The sequence below is a fragment of the Macaca nemestrina genome, chromosome 10 (assembly GCF_043159975.1).
Source record: "Macaca nemestrina isolate mMacNem1 chromosome 10, mMacNem.hap1, whole genome shotgun sequence".
Classification (NCBI taxonomy): Eukaryota; Metazoa; Chordata; class Mammalia; order Primates; family Cercopithecidae; genus Macaca; species Macaca nemestrina.
The window spans coordinates 18,342,662-18,362,154 of NC_092134.1; the positions used below are offsets into that span (position 1 = coordinate 18,342,662).

A 19,493-nucleotide genomic window follows, 5' to 3' on the forward strand; every position below is an offset into this window, starting at 1 on the left:
GTGAACGTGAAGAAAAATTTCTTGAATGAAATTAAAAGTGCTACTCCAGTGAACACATGAATGATAAGAAAGTGAAACAGCCGGCCGGGCATGGTGGCTCATGCCTGTAATCCCAGCTTCTTAGGAGGCTGAGACAGGAGAATCACTTGAACCTGGGAGGTGGAGGTTGCAGTGAGCTGAGATCGCACCATTGCACTCCAGCCTGGGCAACAGAGCAAGATTCCATCTCAAAAAAAGAAAAGAAAAGAAAAGAAACGTGAAATGGAGAAAGTGTTAGTGGTCTGGATAGAAAATCACACCAGCCACAACGTTCCTTTAAACCAAAGCCTAACCCAGAGCAAGGCCCTAACTCTCTTGAATTCTATGAAAGCTGAGAGAGGTGTGAAAACTGCAGAAGAAAAGTTGGAAGCTAGCAGAGGTCATTTGATGAGGTTTAAGAAAAGAAGTGGTCTCTATAATATAAAAATGCAAGGTGAAGATCAAGGACCAATGGAGAAGCTGCAGCAAGTTATCCAGAAGATCTAGCTAAGAGAAGTGATGAAGTTGGTTACACTAAACAGATTTTCTTTATAGACATATAGCCTTATGTTGGCTATATGTTGAAAGGAGATGCCATCTAGAACTTTCACAGCTAGAAAGGAGAAGTCAATGTTTGGCTTCAAACCTTCAAAGGACAGGCTGTCTTGAGAGGGGCTAATACAGCTGGTGACTTTAAGTTGAAGCCAGTGCTTATTTCCCATTCCAAAAATCCTAAAGTCCCTAAGAATTATGCTAAATCTCCTCTGTCCATGTCTACAAATTAAAAAAACAAAGCCTGGATGACAACACTTCTGTTTATAGCATGGTTTACTGAATATTTTAAGCCCACTGTTGAGATCTACTGCTTAGAAAAAAATATTCCTTTTAAAGTGTTACTGCTCATTGACAATGCACCTGGTCACCCAGAAGTTCTGATGGGGATGTACAGGGAGATGAATGTTGTTTTCATACCTGCTACACAACATCCACTCTGCAGCCCATGGATCAGGTACTTTTGACTTCCCATTTTTATTATTCAAAAAATACATTTTGTAAGTCTATAGCTGCCATAGACAGACACATAATTACCACTTCCTCTGATAGAACTGGGCAAAGTAAATTAAAAAGCTTCTTGGAAGTATTCACCATTCTGGATGCCATTAAAAACATTTGTGATTCATGGGAAGAAGTCAAAATGTCAACATAAACAGAACTTTGGAAGAAATTTATTCCAACCCATATGGATGACTTTGAGCGGTTCAAGACTTCAGTGGAGGAAGTAACTGTAGATGTGGTAGAAATAGCAAGGGAACCAGAGTTAGAAGTGCAGCCGGAAAATGTAACTGAGTTGGTTGAGTCCTTTTTTTTTTTTTTTTTTTTTTTTTTTTTGCAACAGAGTCTTGCTCTGTTTGCCCGGGCTGGAGTGCAGTGGCGGCACAGTCTCTGCTACTGCAACCTCTACCTCCCAGATTCAAGCAATTCTCCTGCCTCAGCCTCCTAAGTAGCTGGGACTACAGGCACCTACCACCACATGTGGCTAATTTTTTTATTTTTAGTAGAGATGGGGTTTCACCATGTTGGCCAGGCTGGTCTCAAACTCCTAACCTCGGGTGATCTACCTGCCTCGGCCTCCCAAAATGCTGGAATTACAGGTGTGAGTCACCACAGCCAGCCTGAATTGCTTGAGTCTTGTAATAAAACTTTAACAGATGCAGAGTAGTTTCTTACGGAAGAACAAAGAAAGTGGTTTCTTGAGATGGAGTCTACTCTCGGCGAAAAAGCTGTGAACACTGTTGAAGTGACAACAAAAGACTTAGAGTGTTCCATAAACTTACTTCACAAAGTAGCAGCAGGATTTGAGAGGACTGACTCCAATTTTGAAAGAGATTCTACTATGGGTAAACTGCTATCAAACCGCATCACATACTACAGAGAAATCATTCATGAAAGGAAGAGATAATCAATGCAGTGATTTTCATTGCTATCTTATTTTATGAAATTGCCACAGCCACCCCAGCCTTCAGCAACCACCACCCTGATCATCCAGCAGTTGTCAACAGTGAGGCAAGACCCTGCACCAGCAGAGAAATAATGACTCACTCAAGGCTCAGGTGATTGTTAGCATTTTTAAGCAATGAAGTCTACTTTAATTAAGGTGTGTACATTAATTTTTAGCCATCATGCTATTGCACACTTAATACATTATGATGTAGTGTAAATTAACTTTTTAAAAAATATTTTTATTTTAGGTTCCGTGGTGCATGTGCAGGTTTGTTATGTAGGTAAACTCACGTCACGGGAGTTTGTTGTACAGATTATTTCGTCACCCAGGTAGTAAGCCTAGTACTCAGTTGTTATTTTTTTCTGATCCTCTCTCTCCTCCCATTCTTTACCTTCAAGTAGGCCCCAGTGTCTGTTGTTCCCCTCTTTGTGTCCAGGTGTTCTCACCACTTAGCTCCCACTTATAAGTAAGAACATACTTATAAGCTCCCATTTATAAGTAGTTACGCAGGTTTTAGTTCCTGCGTAAGTACACCTTTTCTATGCACTGGAAAACCAAAAAATTGTGTGACTCACTTCATTGCAATATTTGCTTTATTGTGATAATCTGGACCTGAACCCATGATATCCCTGTGGTATGCCTGTACTTCCAGTATTTCAATATTAAATCAACTCTTTTTATTTACTTAATGTCACAAGGAAATTGTATGACATAGGCTGGGTACGGTGGCTCACGCCTGTAATCCCAGCACTTTGGGAGGCTGAGGCAGGTGGATCACTTGAGGTCAGGAGTTCAAGACCAGCCTGGCCAATGTGGCAAAACCCCGTCTCTACAAAAAATACAAAAATTAGCCAGGCGTGGTCATGCATATCTGTAATTCCAGCTACTCTGGAGGCTGAGGCAGGAGAATCACTCAAACATGGGAGGCAGAGGTTACAATGAGCCGAGATTTTACCACTGCACTCCAGTCTGGGTGACAGAACAAGACTCTGTCTCCAAAAAGAAAAAAAAGAAAGAAAAAAAGAAAAGGAAGAGAGAGAGACAGAGAGAGAGAGAGAGAGAGAGAGAGAGAGAGAGAGAGAGAAAGAAAGAAAGAAAGAAAGAAAGAAAGAAAGAAAGAAAGAAAGAAAGAAAGAAAGAAAGAAAGAAAGAAAGAAAGAGAAAGAAAGGAATTGTATAACATAGTTATATATTACATATATATATACATTCATAGTCACATTTATATATAAAAGGTAACCCCAAAAAAGAAAAACAGTGAAAGCAAAACACAGCTATCGAATTCTAGCTGCACATTGCTGTCAAAGAGAGGTTCTAAGCATACTGCCTTCTCTCTCCATATTACAAACCAGGCCAAACTGAGACTATGTATGTGCCAATGAGTAGTGAAAGAGGCTTGCAAAGGGAAAGCCCTCTCACCATGTGATTCAAAACCATTTGTTTTCACATTTTTGGGCCATCTCAATTCATGCACACCTACCAATATCATGCATATCACCTTTTAGGAAACACAGGACAAGCTATGCCAGTACTAATTCTTAATGCCTTGCTTCATTGGCCTTGCTGGATGGCCTTATGTAAATGACATATTCTAAACTTCAGTTTTCTCATCTATCTAATGGAAATATCATAGCTGAGCCTCAAGGCTGTTATGAAGAATTAATATCATATGTAACCTTGTTTTGCTTTCCAAGGTTCCGTGTTAGCTGTAACCTAGAGAAACCAAGTCTGTGGCCAGGCATGGTGGCTCATGTCTACAATCCCAGCACGTTGAAAGACAAAGTCAGGAGGTTCGCTTGAGGCCAGGAGTTTGAGACCAGCCTGGGCTACATAGTGAGACTGTTTCTACAAAAAAAAATTTAAAAATTAGCCAGGCATAGTGGCATGCACTCGTAATCCCAACTACTCCAGAAGCGGAGACCAGAGGATCACTTGAGCCCAGGAGGTCGAGGCTGCAGTGAACTATGATTGCATAACTGCACTCCAACATAGCCAATAGAGTAAACTCTATCTCTAAAAAAAGAAAAACTTATTGCATTGGGAGTTATACCTGATGTAAATGATGAGTTGATGGGTGCTGACGAGTTGATGGGAGCAGCACACCAACATGGCACAAGTATACATATGTAACAAACCTGCACATTATGCATATGTACCCTAGAACTTAAAGTATAATAATAAAAAAATAAATAAGTAAAAAGAATTAAAAAAAAAAAAAAAGAAAGAAAAACTTGGCAAGTGGCTCACACCTGTAATCCCAGCACATGTAGGAGGCCCAGGTGGGAGGATCACTTGAGGTAAGGAGTTCAAGACCAGCCTGGTCAACATGGTGAAACCCCGTCTCTATTAAACATATAAAAATTAGCCAGGTGTAGTGGTGTGTGCCTGTAGTCCCGGTCCTGGTCTAGCTACTCTGGAGGCTGAGGCACAAGAATCGCTTGAATCCCAGAGGCAAAGGTTGCAGTGAGCCAAGATCACGCCACTGCACTCCAGCCTGAGTGACAGAGTGAGACCTTGTCTCAAAAATAAAAAAAAAAATTTTAAAAAGCAAAAGCAAGTCTCACAACAGTATTTGTAGGGGGCCATTTGAGTAATTCTTAGGAGGTGGCATAGGAAAACAAAACAAACCGAAGTCTTTCAAGTTCATCACCCTTCAGCTAATGGTCTTAGCCATTCACTTAGCCCCTCAGAGCCTCAATTTCCTTGAGTATAACATGGAATCAGAAAAGCTATACTGCCTGCCCTTACTATACATATCCACAGGATAATCAAGGCTCTTTATGAGCTGCCAGGTGAGAGATGTGCATATCTGTAGTGACTTCAGAGCTGCTGGGAATGAACTGTACCTCTCCGGGTGTTCTCAGCTGCACCCAGGCAGGTAATGGGGAAGCAAGAATGGGATGCTTGGGGGTGGCTGCTGCTGAGAAGAGGAGCTACGTAAGAAATATGTTGGAAGGAGGTGCATATGCCTGGAACTGGGGTAAAAAGTTCTGCAAGGCATCCAACGAGGGAACGGAGAGGCCAAGAAGTGGGGGGTGAGGGAGAGAAGAAATGGAAGAAGGCGTCAGGAGCGAGGAAGGGGTGACTTGGAAAACGTGCCCTCTGGTATCAGAATCCTTGGCAGGCCCTGCACTTTTGAGGTTCAAGTTTGTTTATTCTTGGCAAAATGCAACTGCCTGTTTCTCAGAGAAAAGTCTTTAAAAGGCTTATAAAATCTACTCAAAAGGCTTTCTGGACATCAAATAGCTCATAAAAAGGAACATTTTGATGAGTTAAGTGTAAATGAATCAGAAACATACGGATTCCATTTCGCCTAATCTGCCGTTGGATTTAGAAATGAAGGGGAAAACTGCTCGGAGCCAAATTCTTCAGGGGCTTTGCAGACCCCCGAAACCTTTGAAAGCCATTGGCAACGTGAGGCGAATCCCCTACAGAACTTTGCATTGCCCTCCTGAACTTGAGCCTCTAAGAAAGGCCCCCACTGGAGGATTCATTCTGAGCGATAAAGAAAAGAAAAGGGATAAACATCACATGTTTACTATGTTCTGGGACCTTTACTTGGCATGTCACAGCTACCATTTGCTGAGGAGGGGACACCTTTGTGTCATCTGAGAGATAGGGGAGCACAGATGATGGTATCACCAAGAAGACGGGGTGCTAATCTCACACAGCTCCCCCACGGATCAGCTCTGTGAACCAGGCCAAGTTCAAGTTATATCCCTGGCCTCAGTTTCCCCATCTGTAAAGTAGAGTTAAAAGAGGCATGAAGGCCGGGCGCGGTGGCTCACGCCTGTAATCCCAGCACTTTGGGAGGCCGAGGCGGGCGGATCACAAGGTCAGGAGATCGAGACCACAGTGAAACCCCGTCTCTACTAAAAATACAAAAAATTAGCCGGGCGCGGTTGTGGGCGCCTGTAGTCCCAGCTACTCGGGAAGCTGAGGCAGGAGAAAGGCGTGAACCCGGGAGGCGGAGCTTGCAGTGAGCCGAGATCCAGCCACTGCACTCCAGCCTGGGCGACAGAGCGAGACTCCGTCTCAAAAAAAAAAAAAAAAAAAAAGAGGCATGAACCAGGTACAGTGGCTCATGTCTGTAATCCCAGCACTTTGGGAGGCTGAGGCAGGAGGATCACTTGAGCCCACGAGTTCAAGACCAACCTGGGCAAAATAGTAAGACTCCATCTCTGCAAAGACTTTTTCTTAAATAAATAAAATAAAAAAATAAAAGGGGCATCTAGGTAGAAGTGCAGCAAGGGTTAAATTTAAATTTTTTATAGAGCGTCCTAACTCGTACCAGGTACCTAAAAAGGACTTGGTCAAGATTGGCCGTCATTATAATACACGAACCTGGTAGAGTGAGCACTATTGTCATCCCCACTTTAAAGTCAAAGGAACTGAGCCCACGAATGGTCCAGAGACTCATCCCAGGTCCCACATCCACCTGGGTAGACACATGATTTTGACTTGAAGTCTATGATTCAACAGCCCCAGGTCTTGTCACTGCTTTCCACCATTTCCCCAGAGGACTCCAGGGTCCTACCAGAACTGATTCAACTCCAGGAACCTGGAATTAATGTCCCAGTAAGGTTGGTGCCGGGGATCTCACTCCAACCCCATACTGGTGGTTGGAGGTAAGCCGAGATGGGCCCTTTTTCAGAATGCCCAAGTTCTATCTGATGCCAAGACCAAACCAGCCCATGCCCTCCATCAGAGGTGTTGAAGGATATTCCTGGCTCCAAAGCTTTTGACAGACAGGTTAATGGAATTACAGAGAAGAAGCCGAAGATGAAAGGAGGGAGAGAAATCTGGAATCTTGCTGCATTTTCCGTTCACTTTCTGGCTAAGTTTGTGTAATATGGCTGTAAAAATCCACAAAGCAAAATCCAAAGTTAAAAAAAAAGTGTATGTAAATCGGCCAGGTGGATAATACTTGGCATGTTGTACATGTTTTCACACATGGTTATATCAAAGGGGATAATTATAGCATATGGAAAATAGTACATATTGTTTCCATATGAGAGATAGAGAGGGAGTGTTATAAATTATTAAAAGGACTTAAGGGTGAAGAACGTTCTCTTAATAAGAGGAACTGTTTGTTTCTTAGAATTAGTATTTTTAAGCAAGAATCACAAAAGTCGGTGGCGAATGCCTGTAGTCCTAGCTACTCGGGAGGCTGAGTTGGGAGGATTGCATGAGCCCAGGAGCTCAAGGCTGCAGTGAGTCATGATCACACCACTGCACTGAAGCCTGGGTGATAAAGCAAGACTCTGTTTCAGTGAGAGAGAGAGAGAGAGAGAGAGAGAGAGAGAGAGAGAGAGAGAGATTAGATAGAATCACTTCATTTTTAAGGGATTATGGGGACAGGTATTTTTTCATCTCACTTCTTCACCAGTGAGCCTCACAGCCAAACAGCTGGTGGGGTTAAGAAAGCCTGGAGCCCCAACAACAAAAAGACAAACAACCCAATTAACAAATGAGCAAGGAACTCGAGTAGGACATTTTTCCAAATAAGATATACAAATAGCCAATAAGTACATGAAAAGATGTTATTCAGTCATTAGGAAAATAAGACCCTACTACACACCCACAAAGGTGGTTATAATCAAGAAAATGAAAAATAACTAGTGTTGGCCAAAAACAAACAAAAACAAGTGTTAGTGAGGATATGGAGAAACTGGAACCTTTACACATTGCCAGTGGGAATGTCAAGTGCCTGTAATGTAAAATGGAATGCCGTCTCTCTGGCAAACAGTCTGGAAGTTCCTCAGAAAGTTTAACATCGAGTTATCACACAACCCAGCAATTCCACTCCTCAGCGTACATCCAAAAGAATGGAAAACAGGTACTCAAAAAAATATTTGTACACTAAGACTTGAAGTAGCAAAATCCACAATAGCTAAAAGAAGGAAATACGGCCAGGTGTGGTGGCTCACACCTGTATTCCCAACACTTTGGGAGACTGAGGTGGGAGGATTGCTTGAGCCCAGGAGTTCAAGACCAGCCTGAGCGACAGAATGAGACCCTGTCTCTACAAAAACTAAAAAATTCTGTGGGTATAGTGGCACACATCTGTGGTCCCAATTACTTGGGAGACTGAGGTGGGAGGCTTGCAGGAGCCTAGAAGGTGAAGGGTAAAGTGAGCCGCGATGTCACCACTGCACTCCAAGCCTGCGTGACAGAGTGAGACTCTATCTCAAAAAAAAAAAAGAAAGAAAGAAAGAAAGAAAGAACCAAATAACCCAAGTGTACAACAGATAAATAGATAAACAAATACAGCATATCCATACAATGGAATATTAGCCATAAAACGAAATGAATTAGTGATACATGCTATGAGCCTCAAAAACATTATACTAAGTGAAAGAAACCAGACTCAAAAGATTACATATTGTACAATTTCATTTATCCAAAATATCCAGATTAGGTGAACCCAGAGACAGAGCAGACTGATGGTTGCCGGGGTGAAGGGGAGGAAGGAATGGGGAAAAACTGCTTACTGAGACAGGGTTTCCTTTTGTAGTGATGAAAATATCATTGAACGAGATATAAGGGATGGCTGCACAACACTGGGATTGTATTAAGCACCACTGAATTGTTCTCTTTAAAATGGTTAATTTTGACTGGGTGCGGTTGCCCATGCCTGTAATTCATGCATGAGTTACATGGGAGGCCAAGGCTGGCCATTCACCTGAGGTCAGGAGTTCAAGAAAAGCCTAGCCAACCTGGTGAAACCCTGTCTCTACTAAAAACACAAAAATTAGCTGGGCATGGTGGCCGGCACGTGTAGTCCCAGCTCCTCAAGAGGCTGAGGCAGGAGAATCGCTTAAACCTGGGAGACAGAGGTTGCGGCAAGCTGAGATCATGCCACTGTGCTCTAGCCTGGGCGGCAGAGCGAGACTCTCTGTCAGAAATAAATAAACAAATAAACAAATAGTTAATTTTATGTTGTGTGAATTTCACCTCAATAAAAATAAATAAATAAATAAATAAAGGCTCGAGCTCACTTTCCTGTCCTCCACCTGCCAGAACCAAGAACCTTGGCATTCAGCTCAACACCAATAGCTGTAGTTGTCCTAGCATTGGCCTCCCAGGGACTGTAATTCCTTTCCTGGGATGAAGCTGGATGGGCCCCAATGGTGAATATCTGCTTGCTTCTTTGAAGCATTTTAATGAGATACAGCTGCACGAGACCTGGATTTTCACAACCTTTTTTCCTTAAATCTTTACCTTTGTTATTCCCTGGAAAAATAATCCTGAGAGATCTAGAAGGAGCTGGCCATTCAGATCTTTGTCATTCTCAGTATCTGGGCAACCTAGCTTGAATGACAAGGAAATCCGCATCCATGAAGAATCGTGTGTCTTTGTAACTTGGAGGTGACCTGCCTTTATGCTGACAGTAATATAGATTCAAGTATTTCTTTGCCTCCTACTTACTGCGAGCCCCGGAGCAAGTCACTACCTTTCTTCATCTGTAAGATGGGAACGAGTATTATTCTTCAAGACGCTGTGAAATTAACAGCTTTTGGCATATAAAAAGTGTTTAAATAGGCCAGGCACAGTGGCTCACACCTGTAATTCAACACTTTGATAGGCTGAAGTGGGAGGTTCGCCTGAGTCCAGCGTGAGATCAGCGTGGGCACATAGTAAGACTTTATCTCTACAAAAAAAAAAAAATTATAAAATTAGCCAGGCATGGTAGTGCACACCTGTAGTCCCATCTACTTGGGAGGCTGAGGTGGGAGGATCACTTGAGCCCAGGAGTTTGAACTATGATAGCAACATGGCACTAAAGCCTGGGTGACAGGGTGAGTCCTTATCTCTTTAAAAAAAAAAAAAAGTCCAAATAATATCATTTATGTTTATTTCTCACTATCCAGACCTGGTCTAGGAATTTTAAAATGGGGATAATGGGCTGGGCTCAGTGGTTCACCCCTGTAATCCCAACACTTTGGGAGGCTGAGGCAGGCAGATCACAAGATCAGGAGCTCAAGACCAGCCTGGGCAATATAGTGAAACCCCGTCTCTACTAAAAATACAAAAATTAGCCAGGCATGCTGGTGCATGCCTGTAATCCCAGCTACTCAGGAGGCTGAGGCAGGAGAATTGCTTGAACCCAGGAGGTGGAGGTTGCAGTGAGCCGAGATCATACCATTGCACTCCAGCCTGGGGGACAGAGTCAGACTCCATCTCAAAAAAAAAAATAAATAAAAGAATAAAATGAAATAAAATGGGATAATGATGCCCAACAGGCCACGAGACAGATGCAAAAAGGGCACATAGGGGATGGTATTAGCATCCTGATGCTCCACCATCCTTGTAAATTTGGAAATAGATAGACTCTCCCCTGCACTACATGCCTAGGAAAACTGCAGCCCAGGGAGGTTAAACAACTTGACAAATGTCACACAACAAATCAGCCACTGAGAAAAATTAGATCTCTGGTGTCTATGACTCCTAAACTGCTCCCTGTGCTTTGGGGTAGAATCTATGAATGAAGATTTAGAAGCGTCCCTCCAACTAGGTAGGTGCTGACTCCAGTGTGACCCTGGGTACTGCATGCTCAGTGAGTGATATGGACCTACCAGGGTCAGGTGCTAGTTCGGAAACGGTACACTGGCAGAGTGAAGAGAGCCTTCCGACTGAAGGCCACCAACTCCCTGCATCTCTCTGGCAAGCAAGAAAAGGAGGGCTTAAAAAATCCTCTTTTTTAGTATTTATTTCCCAGAATTTGTTCATTCAGCAAATATTTATTGATTTCTTGTTATGTGCCAGGTTCCGTTCCAGAAGCCAAGAACATGAGGTCCCTGTGCACATAGAGCTGACATGCAAGTAGAGAAGATAATAAATGTACAAGTTAGAGAAAAATCAAGAGAATTTCAGAGTAATAAGCATTGTGAAGACAATAAAATGAGGAAGTGGGATTAAAATGTGCAGGGAGCCACGCTAATTTCCATTGCATGGACGTAGAGGTCTTCTCTAAGGGGATATTGAGTTGAAACATGAATGATCGGAAAGAGCCAGCAAAGACCTGGGGGAAGAGTGGTACTGGCAGAGGGAACAGCACATACGGAGGCTGTGAGGTAGAAACAAGTCCGACATGTTCAAAGAACAAAGAAGCTCGGTAGTTAGGGTGGAGTAGGCCAGGTGGGTAGGAGACAAAGATAAGAGACAAAGATAGGAACGAGAAGCTCAGGGCCAAAGGATGTAGGGCCTCATGACTTTCAATTACACAAGAATCTTACCATAGACAACTTAGACAATGCAGATCAAGGAAAAGATTGAAGAGTACCTAGTCACCTGTAATCCCAACACCTGGAGAAGACTGATCAATGGTATTTGGGTGCATGTCCTTTCAAACACTTTTATTTCATATCCAATTATGTAAATGTATAAATATGCATTTACAAGAGTAGGATCATATAATACATCCATGAAACTGGCTTTTAAATTTATTTATTACTGGAAACACCATAAACATCTTTCTCTGTCAGTACACTTAAATATACAGTGTCTGGGACATAGACACTCAACAAATTTGTAGAAGAAAGGAAGGAAGAAGGAAGGGAGAGGGGAAAGACAAAGGAAAGAAGAAGGAAAGGAGAGAAGAGAAGGAGGGATGGACGGAGGGAAGGAGAGAGGGAGGGAGGGAAGGAAGGAAAGAAGGAAGGAAGGAAGGAAGGAAGGAAGGAAGGAAGGAAGGAAGGAAGGAAGGAAGGAAGGAAGGAAAAAGAAAGAAGGAAGGAAGGAGAGAGAGGGGAAGGAAGGAAGGGAGGGAGGGAAAAGAAAGAAGGAAGGAAGGAGAGAGGGGAAGGAAGGAAGGAAGGAAAGAAGGAAGGAAGGAAGGAAGAAAGGAAGGAAGGAAGGAAGGAAAAAGAAAGAAGGAAGGAGAGAGAGGGGAAGGAAGGAAGGGAGGGAGGGAAAAGAAAGAAGGAAGGAAGGAAGGAAAGAGAGAGGGGAAGGAAAGGAAGGAAGGAAGCGAGGGAGGGAGGGAGAGAAAGGAAGGATGGAGGGAAGAAAGAAGGAAGAAAGAATGGGAGAGGGATGGAGGAAGAAGAGAAGAAAGGGATGAAGAAAGGAACGAAGGGAGAAAAGAAAGAGGGGAAGAAGGGAAGGAAGAAAGAAAGAAATTACTCTTAATTGCCGTGTAGCTTTCTAGTGCCTGAACATAGCTTCATTTCTTAACCAATCGCCTATTGTTGGCGTCAAGGTCATTTCCAGTTTTTCCTGCCATCAGCAACACCACAGTGATCATCTTTGTTTTCACATCTCCATGCGCTTCTCCAATTACATACTCAGAATTAACATCCTAAAGTGGAATCTCTGGGGAAAATCGTTTGCACATTTTTAGGGAACTTGCCTCTCCAGAAAGATTTATCAAGATGGCCTCACATCAGTAATGTTCAAGGGTGCTGGGTTGCCCTCACTGCTATGAGTAAAATGTTTTCTTAAAAGACAGAGAGGGCTGGGCACAGTGGCTCATGCCTGTAATTCCAACACTTTGGGAGGCCAAGTTGGGTGGATCACTTGAGGCCAGAAGTTCAAGACAAGCCTGGCCAACACAGTGAAACCCTGTCACTACTAAACATAGAAAAAATTAGCTGGGTGTGGTGGCACATGGCTATAATCCCAGCTACTCGGGAGGCTGAGACATGAGAATAGCTTGAGCCCAGGAGGCAGAGGTTGCAGTGAGCCGAGATTGCACCATTGCACTCCAGCCTGGATGACAGAGCAAGACACTAGCTCAAAAAATAAATAAATAAATAAAATTAAAATAAAAGACAAGGAGAGAAAAAAATAAAAGCAGAGGCATCCAGGATCAGTTTCCTGAGCATCGCTGCCTTTCTGTTGATAAAACATCACCTTACTTCACTGCATCACATAAGCATCTGTTTCTGCCTAGAAATTGAGAAACTTCCTCTGCTGGCCCTCCCTGCATCTTGGGACATTTCTAAAGTGAACCATCTTAGACTTCAAGAAATGAGACCAGCTGATGGGGAAACAATCTTTTCCATTTCTAGTGTTGGTGTTACTGAAAGAACTGCCCCAGATGAGATGCACCCCTTTCTCTCTGCAAAATTAAGAGGTGCAAAAAGATTCCTGGTGCTGACTGCCAACCCCTTTCATAAGCCACTGGTTTTAATATTGGTTTGGCAGCTCCGATAATGATTTCTTTTTTTAAAGCACAGGGCTTCCAGGCCAACTTCAGAATGTGGCCATGAACCCAGCTATGAACCCAGCTATGAACCCGGCCATGAACCTGGCCTGAGCTATGACTGTTTACAGCACTTCACACGTCCCTGCCATCTTTTAACCAAGGCCCCTTTCCACAGTTATTCCTTTTGTCTTTCTCCTTCAAGAAAAAGCTCAAGGTTTTCAAATCATAGAGAAAACAAGCGAAGATGAGACAGGCCCCATCTACAAATCTATGGGGTTTCATAACACTAATAACAAGGCAGCTCGGTTGGCGTACTCTCAAATCTTTCCACTTAGGAGAAATACTATTGCTCCCAGTTTGGAGACGAGGAAACTGAGGCCTGGAGTGGAGTGTTAGCTTTGCCCTCTCGTCACATTGTGGTCAGCAGCAGCATTGGAACTGGAGTCAGGATTTCTGCTGCCTGCTCAGTATTCTGTGAACGTGTCTTCTCTCCTATAAGCCTCTGTTTCAGACATCTCCCTAATCAGGCTCCCTTCTTTTCAGCACCAGAGAGTTGGGAATGCAGAGAGCTGATACATGAAAAACTACACTTGCTGGCCGGGTGCGGTGGCTCACACTTGTAATCCCAGCACTTTGGGAGGCCAAGGTAGGTGGATTACCTGAGGTCAGGAGTTCAAGACCAGCCTGGCCAACACGATGAAACCCCGTCTCTAGTAAAAATACAAAAATTAGCTGGGTATGGTGGCACACACCTGTAATCCCAGCTACTCGGGAGGCTGAAGCAGGAGAATGACTTAAACCCAGGAGACGGAGGTTGCAGTGAGCCGAGATTATGCCACTGTACTCCAGCCTGGGCGACAGAGCAAGACTCCGTCTCAAAAACACAAACAAACAAAAAACGACACTTGCCAGGGACATGCTTAGAAAAGTCAAAAGTGAGCAGACAAAATGGAAGGAAAACTCTCTCCTGCCATTTCACCAACCCAATGCGCTGTCCTCAGGCAAGGCTCTTCCTTCCCCTTTCGAAATGGGTGTTGAAGGTCGTGGCTCCATCTCCGCCTCAGGCCCAGCAGACAGGAGTGTGTGCTGGGTGAGATGTGCCCATTCCAGCTCCAGGAGGAGACACAAGCAGTGCCCCAGGCTTCCCAGCCCAGCATTGCTCCGAGGTTCCCGCTGAATCTGGAGACTGGGAGACCTCAGAGATCTGGCATAAAAGGGAAGCAAAGCTTGGAGAAGCATCCTGATTTCTTTGGGGTAGGGATGAGTCTTTTAAATCTTAAGTCTTCACCCGGGGGCCCATGGGATGCTGGGGAGAAGGTGGGGTAGGAAGGACACAGTCTCAGGGACATGAAATACACACAGCTGGGGCTGATGGAAATGCCTAAGCACTCGGACTAAATAAAAGCAACCTCCTCCTTCCTGCGTTAGAAAAAGGAGAAGAGAAAATGAAAGGAAGCAGAAAAAAAGAAAAGAGAAAAGGAAACGACACACAAAAGGCTGCATCCTCAGGCAGGTTATCATAAAAGGAGCCCTTCAGACCCTGAGGCCCTTTCGTCTCAGTTATTTTTCGGAGGTTCTGTTGGCCCTGTTTCCATTGGCTCAATCTGCCCATGCATTTACCTAATGTTTATTATCTATACCTGAAAGGCGAGTCACAGCCATCCCAGAACAGAACTTAGGCCTTTGTTACTCAATGTACCCGCAGCAAACTCTTGGCCCGGAAGAGGCCAGGCTGCCTGTTTATCCAACTCCTCCCTTCCCAGGCCCCAGCCCTTGCTTCCCCCTCCACGCAGCCAGTCAACCATTAAAAAATTATGCACTTGGCCAGGAGCAGTGGCTCCTGCCTGTAATCCCAGCACTTTGGGAGACCAAAGCGGGATCATCACTTGAGCCCGGGAATTCGAGACCAGTCTAAGCAACATGGTGAGACCCCCGTCTCTACAAAAAAGAAAAAACAAACTAGCTAGGCATGGTGGCACGTGCTTGTAGCCCTAGCTACTCAGGAGGCTGAGGCAGGAAGATCCTTTGAGCCCAGGAGTTCGAGGCAGCAGTGATTTATGATCACACCACTGCAGTCCAGCCTGGGTGACAGAGTGAGACCCCGTATCTAAAAAAAAAAAAAAAAAAAAAAAAAAAGGCACTTCAGGAAACAAAGCAAAATGTCACCCATGGCTCACACAGTGAAGAACACAGAGAGAAGAATCCAGGTGAGTCTCTCTTCACCTAGACCAAAGGAGGGCCTGGCCTGCATGTGCAGTAAAATTTGTCGAAAAAACAATGTCAGAAGCTTTGATGTATTTGCCATCTTTCTTTCTTTTTTTTTTTTTTTTTTGAGACGGAGTCTCCCTCTGTTGCCCAGGCTGGAGTGCGGTGGCTAGATCTTGGCTCACTACAAGCTCCACCTCCCAGGTTCACACCATTCTCCTGCCTCAACCTCCCAAGTAGCTGGGACTACAGGTGTGTGTCACTACACCCAGCTAATTTTTGTATTTTTAGTAGAGACGGGGTTTCACCGTGTTAGCCAGGATGGTCTCAATCTTCTGACTTCATGATCTGCCCACCTTGGCCTCCCAAAGTGCTGGGATTACAGGCGTGAGCCACCACGCCCAGCCTTTTTTTTCTGGAGAAGGAGCTTCACTCTTGTTGCCCAGGCTGGAGTGCAGTGGCGTGATCTTGGCTCACTGCAACCTCCACCTCCCAGGTTCAAATAATTCTCCTGCCTCAACCTCCCAAGTAGCTGGGATTATAGGCGTGCACCACCACGCCCGGCTAATTTTGTACTTTTAGTAGAGACAGAATTTCTCCATGTTGGTCAGGCTGGTCTCGATCCCCTGACCTTAGGTGATCCAACCGCCTCGGCCTCCCAAAGTGCTGGGATTACAGCCGTGAGCCACCACGCCCAGCACCACCTTTCTAAGAGCTGTGCTGTATGTTGTGTCTCAGATTTGAAGAACCTGACAGCTATAGGAACAATGATCCGGCCAGGTGCCGTGACCTTGATGTTAGTCTCCTTCTACAGATGAAGAAACTGTAAAGTTAAGTAACTGACCACATTTCCCAACAAACAAGTGGCAGAGCCAGACATGCAAGCTAGGCAGTCCTAGACCACAGCCTGCGTTCTAGAGCTGTGTAATCCACTAATGTAGCCACCGGCCACGCAGGGCTGCTGAACACTTGAAATGTGGCTGGTTAGGATTGAAATATACTGTAAGTATAAAATACATACTGGATTTTCAAGCCTTAGTATATTAAAAGAAAATACTATCATTTTTACATTTTTATCCATATATATTTTTATACTGGTTTTATATTTTTATATTAGTCTCATGTTGAAATAATATTTTTGTTCTATTGGGTGAAATAAAACATGTTAAAAGAATATCAAGTGTTTCTTTTTACCTTTTTTTAAAATGTGGCTACTAGAAAGTTTAAAACTGCATCTATGGCTCACATATTTCTATTGGAACGTGCAAATGGAGACCGTTGCTACTCACAGGATGGACCAGCACCACACTGGCATCCCCTGGGAGCTTTTGACAAATGCAGGCTTGCCAGCTCCACCCCGTATCTACTTAAGGCAGAATTTGCTTTAAAAAATAATATTATTATTAGAGATGGGCTCTCACTTTGTTGCCCAGGCTGGTCTTGAACTCCTGGGCTCAAGCAATCCTCCCACTTCAGTCTTTCAAAGTGCTATGATTACAGGCATCAGCCACTGTGCCCAGCCCAGAATTTGCATTTTAACAAGATCTCCAGGAGAGTCATGTGCACATCAGTGTGAGAATCATGAAAGTCCATGGTTTTACCAGGTGGTTTCCATGGACTTGTAGTATCTGTGTAATAGGAGGTTGTATATATACACATACATATATATGTATACACACACATGTTTTGTTTTGTTTTGTTTTGTTGTTGTTGTTGTTGTTTTTGAGATACAGTCTTACTCTGTCGCCCAGGCTGGAGTGCAGTGGCTGAATCTCAGCTCACTGCAACCTCCGCCTCCTGGGTTCAAGTGATTCTCACACCTCAGCCTCCCGAGTAGCTGGGACTACAGTCCCACGCCACCACACCAGGCTTATTTATTTTTGTATTTTTAGTAGACACAGGTTTTCGCCATGTTGTCCAGGCTGCTCTCAAACTCCTGGCCTCAAGTGATCCTCCTGCCTCAGGCTCCTAAAGTGCTGGGATTACAGGCATGAGTCAGCACACCTGGCTGGTTTTATATATTTTTAAAGGGGAAAGAGGATGTTATAGGAAGTCATAATTAAATAAGTTAGAGCTCAAACTGGCAAAATCAAACAGGGTCCTTTTCTGTAGGACACCGCAGGGCCTTTGATGTGTTGATGTGCCTTGTGAATTCTCAAGAGGAGTACATGGACCGCAGGGCCCCTCAGGTCCATAGTCAACTGATTATGTGAGCTTGAGCTAGTTACCACTCCTGTCTGTGTCTTGGTTTCCTCATCTGTAAAATTGGGGTCACAATGTTATTGACATTCTCTTAACCAACCTCCTCTTGATCTACTCACCAGATTTCCCTCCACAGATTACAGCTGACCGTTAAACAACATGGGTTTGAACTGCACGAGGCTGCTCGTATTTTCTTCTGCCTCTGCCACCCCTGAGACAGCAAGACCAGTCCTTTCTCCTCCTCCTCCTCCTCCTCAGCCTACTCAAAGACCATGAGAATGAAGATCTATACGATGATCCACTTTCATTTAATGAATCGTAAATATATTTTCTCTTCCTTATAGTTTTCTTAATAACATTTTCTCTTCTCTACCTTTACTGTAAGAATAAATAATATAATTTTATATTATTATAAGAATATGCTATATAATATAGCATATAATACATACATAATACAGTATATTATATATATGTAATATTTTTAAAAGATGAGTTCATTGACTATGTCATTGGTAAGGCTTCCAGTCAATAGTAGGCTGTTAGCAGTTAAGTTTTGTGGGGGGCAAAAGTTATATGCAAATTTTTTACTGTGCAAGAAGGGTGGGTTGAGGGAGTACCCCAACCTGCCGCATTGTTCAAGGATCAACTTTGTGTCGATAGTTACTAAGACCTCCGGGAATACTTGAGCTAGGAGACTCCTCAGTGGAGTCTCATTCAAACCAACCCCTAGCAGCAGTTACTTGTCTTTGTTCCTAAAACTTTTTATGCCAGTTGTATTCATAAATGTCATGTAATTTAATTATATATCATGTAAAGTATTAGTAAAAAATGAGATGAGTTGAAAATGGGATAATAAGTTGAACACCTTGAAAACAATGCCCTTTCTGTGTATCAGGCTCTAGTGCTAAATATATGTGTCCCGTCTCATTTGACCCTCACCACAACCCAGTAAAGTAGCTATTATTGTCCCCTTTTTGACAATAAGGAAACTGAGGCACAGAGAGGCAAGGCAACTTGCTCGGAGTCACACAGCTCCTAAGTAGGAAGGCCAGGATTGGAACCCAGGGAGTCTAACTCCTGGCCATTCTCTCATAACCCCTATACTCCTACCTCCAATCCAATGAGTAGTAATTCTTTGCTGCCAGAGTTACTACTGAGGTTCTTTCAAACTTCTGGACTCTTGAACAAGGTAGAGTAGGAAGAACCAGCTTCTAGCCCCAGCCCTTCCCAACTAGGGAAGGTACTGTCCCTGCTGGGTGGCAGGCTCTCCATCCATTCAATGAGGAGTTAGATCAAGGCTTTGCAAAAGCTTCTGCAACATCCTAGAGGATTCCAGAGAGGGAGGGAAAGGCCTCCTACCCCTACTTCACACCCCACATACACACTTCATCCCTACTTTGTCTATTTTAGATACTGCATTACAATTGTGTTTGTTTGAAGGAAAACAACAATGTTTGAAAACCACTAAATGAGAAAGTGTCTTTGAGCTTCTGTTGCCTGCACAGTGAGTGAAGAGAAGCGGGGAAAGCGGGTGTTTAAAGATGGTGCCAAAAGGGAGGAAGCTTGGATCTGTTTCCGGATCATCCCATCCACATCAGATGCCAAGTGAGGGTTTGATCTGAGCAATGAGAAGACAGAGGGTGGTTCAATCAGGAGGTCCAGAGGAGAGGAACCAAGAGAGTGGCATCAGGACAGAGGGATCAGAGCATCCTACAGGCAGAGCTGGAAGAGTGGAAGCCAGAGCTCTGTACTGTGCTGCAGGCCACTGAATCCTCAGCCCCCAACAGGCCAGCCCTCCTTCCCTGCCGATCATCCCATTATACAGATGATAAAACTGAGCCCGAAAGAAGGCACATGGCTTCCCAGGGTCGCTCATTCTTTCATGCACCCATTCAGCATATATTCCCAGAACAC

General features: G+C 43.9%; 2 long non-coding RNA genes across 15 annotated transcripts in view; one reads left to right on the top strand and one right to left on the bottom strand.

Annotated features, from left to right (window-relative positions):
* Positions 1 to 17,745, top strand: part of LOC112425989 (uncharacterized) — an 84,852-nt gene extending 67,107 nt beyond the window's left edge. Inside the window, exon 3 of the long non-coding RNA XR_011608823.1 lies at positions 17,716 to 17,745. This is a non-coding gene — a long non-coding RNA (uncharacterized lncRNA). The remainder of the gene's footprint in view (positions 1 to 17,715) is intronic.
* Positions 1 to 19,493, bottom strand: part of LOC105495369 (uncharacterized) — a 252,278-nt gene that overhangs the window by 90,622 nt on the left and 142,163 nt on the right. For 11 of the 14 annotated variants that reach the window (XR_011608812.1, XR_011608815.1, XR_011608814.1 and 8 more), the window contains 2 exons: positions 17,699 to 17,957; positions 9,452 to 9,674 (listed from right to left, as the gene is read on the bottom strand). The exons of 2 other annotated variants lie outside the window; for them this stretch is intronic. This is a non-coding gene — a long non-coding RNA (uncharacterized lncRNA). The remainder of the gene's footprint in view (positions 1 to 9,451; positions 9,675 to 17,698; positions 17,958 to 19,493) is intronic. One more of the 14 variants, XR_011608809.1, reaches the window with a different exon arrangement.